Source organism: Arachis duranensis, chromosome 5 (assembly GCF_000817695.3).
Source record: "Arachis duranensis cultivar V14167 chromosome 5, aradu.V14167.gnm2.J7QH, whole genome shotgun sequence".
Classification (NCBI taxonomy): Eukaryota; Viridiplantae; Streptophyta; class Magnoliopsida; order Fabales; family Fabaceae; genus Arachis; species Arachis duranensis.
In genome coordinates this window covers 19491152-19496153 of record NC_029776.3, presented here as the reverse complement: position 1 = coordinate 19496153, position 5002 = coordinate 19491152, and positions in this window count along the sequence as shown.

Sequence of the window (5002 nt, the reverse complement as noted above, 5' to 3'; positions counted from 1 at the left end):
AACAGCATTAGCAGTCCTTTGTCAGCCTCCTATCAGAGTTTTGCTCAGGTCCCTCAATTTCAGCCAGAAAATATCTGAAATCACAGAAAAACACACAAACTCATAGTAAAGTCCAAAAATATGAATTTAGCATAAAAACTAATGAAAACATCCCTAAAAGTAACTAGATCATACAAACTCATAGTAAAGTCCAGAAATGTGAATTTAGCATAAAAACTAATGAAAACATCCCTAAAAGTAGCTAGATCCTACTAAAAACTATCTAAAAACAATGCCAAAAAGCGTATAAATTATCCGCTCATCACAACACCAAACTTAAATTGTTGCTTGTCCCCAATCAACTGAAAATCAATTCGGATAAAAAGAAGAGAATATACTATAAATTCTAAAATATCAGTGAATATTAGTTCTGATTAGATGAGCGGGACTTGTAGCTTTTTGCTTCTGAACAATTTTGGCATCTCACTTTTTCCTTTGAAGTTTAACATGATTGGCTTCTATAGGAACTTAGAATTTCAGATAGTATTATTGATTCTCCTAGTTAAGTTTGTTGATTCTTGAACACAGCTACTTTTATGAGTCTTGGCCGTGGCCCTAAGCACTTTGTTTTCCAGTATTACTACCGGATACATAATTGCCACAGACACATGACTGGGTGAACCTTTTCAGATTGTGACAGCTTTGTTAAAGTCCCCAGTTAGAGGTGTCCAGAGCTCTTAAGCACACTCTTTTTGCTTTGGATCACGACTTTAACCACTTAGTCTCAAGCTTTTCACTTGGACCTGCATGCCACAAGCACATGGTTAGGGACAGCTTGATTTAGCCACTTAGGCCTGGATTTTATTTCCTTGGGCCCTCCTATCTATTGATGCTCAAAGCCTTGGATCCTTTTTACCCTTGCCTTTTGGTTTTAAGGGCTATTAGCTTTTTCTGCTTGCTTTTTCTTTTTCTTTCTATTTTTTATTTTTTTTGCCACTTTTTTTTCGCAAGCTTTTGTTTTTCACTGCTTTTTCTTGCTTCAAGAATCAATTTAATGATTTTTTAGATTGTTAATAACATTCTCTTTGTTCATCATTCTTTCAAGAGCCAACAATTTTAACATTCATAAACAACAAGATAAAAAATATGCACTGTTCAAGCATTCATTTAGAAAACAGAAAGTATTGTCACCACATCAATATAATTAAACTAAATTCAAGGATAAATTTCAAAATTTATGTACTTCTTGTTCTTTTGAATTAAAAACATTTTTCATTTAAGAGAGGTGAAGGATTTATGGAATTTATTCGTAGCTTTAAGACATAGTTACTACATACTAATGATCATGAAGTAGAGATACAAAACATAGATAAAACGAAAAAAACAGAAAAAAATAAGAACAAGGCATGAATCCACCTTAGTAGCGTCTTCTTCTTGAAGGACCAATGATGTCCTTAAGCTCTTCTATGTCCCTTCCTTGTCTTTGTTGCTCCTCCCTCATTGCTCTTTGATCTTCTCTAATTTCATGGAGAATGATGGAGTGCTCTTGATGTTCCACCCTTAATTGATCCACATTGTAACTCAAATCTTCAAAGAAAGTGTTGAGTTGTTCCCAATAGTTGTTGGGAGGAAAGTGCATCCCTTGAGGCATCTCTGGGATTTCTTGGTGATGAACTTCCTCATGCGTCTCTTGGGTTCCATGAGTGGGCTCTCTTGTTTGCTCCATCCTTTCCTTAGTGATGGGCTTGTCCTCCTCAATGAGGATGTCTCCTTCTATGATAATGCCAGCTGAGTAACATAGATGGCAAATAAGATGAGGAAAAGCTAGCCTTGCCAAAGTTGAGGGCTTATCGACTATTTTGTAGAATTCATGAGGGATGACTTCATGAACTTCTACTTCCTCTCCATTCATGATGCTATGAATCATGATGGCCTGATCCACAGTAACTTCAGATCGGTTGCTAGTGGGGATAAGGGAGCGTTGGATTAATTCCAACCATCCTCTAGCTACAGGCTTGAGGTCCAGTCTTCTTAGTTGAACCGGCTTGCCTTTGGAATCTCTTTTCCATTGAGCTCCTTCCACACATATGTCCATAAGGACTTGGTCCAACCTTTGATTAAAGTTGACCTCTCTAGTGTAGGGGCGTGCATCATGGGCAAGTTGAACGCCAACCTCACATTTTCCGGACTAAAATCTAAGTATTTCCCCCGAACCATTGTAAGATAATTCTTTGGGTTCGGGTTCTTACTTTGATCATGGTTCCTAGTGATCCATGCATTGGCATAGAACTCTTGAACCATTAAGATTCCGACTTGTTGGATGGGGTTGGTTAGAACTTCCCAACCTCTTCTTTGGATCTCATTTCGGATCTCCGGATACTCATTTTTCTTGAGCTTGAAAAGGACCTCGGTGATCACCTTCTTCTTGGCCACAACATCATAGAAGTAGTCTTGATGGGCTTTGGAGATGAATCTTTCCATCTCCCATGACTCGGAGGTGGAAGCTTTTGTCTTCCCTTTCCCTTTTCTAGAGGTTTCTCCGGCCTTAGGTGCCATCAATGGTAATGGAAAAACAAAAAGCTTATGCTTTTACCACACCAAACTTAAAATATTGCTCGCCCTTGAGCAAGAGAAGAAAAAAAAGAAGAAGAAGAAGAGAAAATATGGAGGAGAGTAAGAGGGAGGTGTATTCGGCGAAGGTGTAGAAGAGGGGGTTGTGTTGTGTGAAAATTAAGGAGAATGGAGGGGTTTATATAGGGAGAGGAGAGGGGGTAGGTTTGGCCATTTAGGGTGGGTTTGGGTGGGAAAGAAATTTGAATTTTGAAGGTAGTTGGGGTTTATGGGGAAGAGTGGGTGGATGTGAGTGGTGAAGGGGGTAATTGGGAAGAGAGATTGAGGTGATTGGTGAAGGGTTTTGGGGAAGAGTGTTTATTGGAAAGAGAGAATGAATGTTGAGAATAGGGGAGAATATGGTAGGTGGGGATCCTATGGGGCCCACAGATCCTGGGTCCACAGATCCTGAGGTGTCAAGGATTTACATCCCTGCACCAATTAGGCATGTAAAATGCCTTTGCATGCAATTCTGCGTCCAAACGCCGAAGTGATGCATGTTCTGGGCGTTCAACGCCCATGTGCAGCATGTTTCTGGCGTTCAGCGCCAGCTCTCCTCAGGGTGCGTTCCTGGCATTTGAATGCCGGGATGTTGCTTGTTTCTGGCGTTCAGCGCCAGATCCATTCTCTGTTCTGGCGTTGAACGCCAGCCAGATGCTCCTTACTGGCGTTTAAACGCCAGTAAGTCCTTCCTCCAGGGTGTGATTTTTCTTCTGCTATTTTTGATTCTATTTTTAATTTTAATATTTTTTTCGTGACTTCACATGATCATGAACCTAATAAAACATAAAAGAACAATGAAAATAAAATAAAATTAGATAAATAAAAATTGGGTTGCCTCCCAATAAGCGCTTCTTTAATGTCAATAGCTTGACAGTGGGCTCTCATGGAGCCACACAGGTGATCAGGTCAATGTTGTATAGTCCCAACACCAAACTTAGAGTTTGGTTGTGGCCTCCCAACACCAAACTTAGAGTTTGATTGTGGGGGCTCTGTTTAACCTTTACCAACACGTCCTCTACTAATCCATAAACTTGTCTTACTGATTTGTCTGCCATTTGTAATGAGAATATGGCAGGCTGTACCTCAATGATCCCCAGTTTCTCCATTACAGAGAGTGGCATAAGATTTATGCTTGACCCCAGGTCACACAGAGCCTTTTCAAAGGTCATGGTGCCTATGGTACAGGGTATTAAGAATTTGCCAGGATCTTGTTTCTTTTGAGGTAAAGTTTGCTAAACCCATGTATCAAGTTCACTAATGAACAAGGGAGGTTCACCTTCCCAAGTCTCATTACCAAATAACTTGGCATTCAGCTTCATGATGGCTCCTAGATATTGAGCAACTTGCTCTCCAGTTATATCTTCATCCTCTTCAGAGGAAGAATAATCTTTAGAGCTCATGAATGGCAGAAGAAGATTTAATGAAATCTCTATGGTTTCTATATGAGCCTCAGATTCCTTTGGATCCTCAATAGGGAACTCCTTCCTGCTTGAGAGACGTCCCATGAGATCTTCCTCATTGGGATTCGCATCCTCTCCCTCCTCCTTGCATTCAGCCATATTGATTATATCAATGGCCTTGCACTCTCTTTTTAGATTTTCTTTAGTATTGCTTGGGAGAATACTAGGAGGGGTTTCAGTGATTTTCTTACTCAGCTGGCCCACTTGTGCCTCCAGATTTCTGATGGAGGACCTTATTTCATTCATGAAACTTAAAGTGGCCTTAGACAGATCAGAGATTAAGTTTGCTAAGTTAGAGGTATTCTGTTCATAATTCTCTGTCTATTGCTGAGAAGATGATGGATAAGGTTTGATATTGCTGAGCATATTTCTTCCACCATTATTAAAGCCTTGTTGAGGCTTTTGTTGATCTTTCCATGAGAAATTCGGATGATTTCTCCATGATGAATTATAGGTGTTTCCATAAGGTTCACCCATGTAATTTACCTCTGCCATTGTAGGGTTTTCAAGATCATAAGCTTCTTCTTCAGAAGATGCCTCTTTAGTACTGTTGGATGCATTTTGCCATCCATTCAAACTTTGAGAAATCATGTTGACTTGCTGAGTCAACACTTTGTTCTAAGCCAATATGGCATTCAGAGCATCAATTTCAAGAACTCCCTTCCTCTGAGGCGTCCCATTATTCACGAAATTCCTCTCAGAAGTATACATGAATTGGTTATTTGCAACCATGTCAATAAGTTCCTGAGCTTCTGCAGGCATTTTCTTTAGGTGAATGGATCCACCTGTAGAGTGATCCAATGACATCTTGGAAAACTCAGATAGACCATAATAGAATACATCTAATAGGGTCTACTCTGAAAACATGTCAGAAGGATACTTTTTGGTCATCTGCTTGTATCTTTCCCAAGCTTCATAGAGGGATTCACCATCTTTTTGCTTGAAGGTCT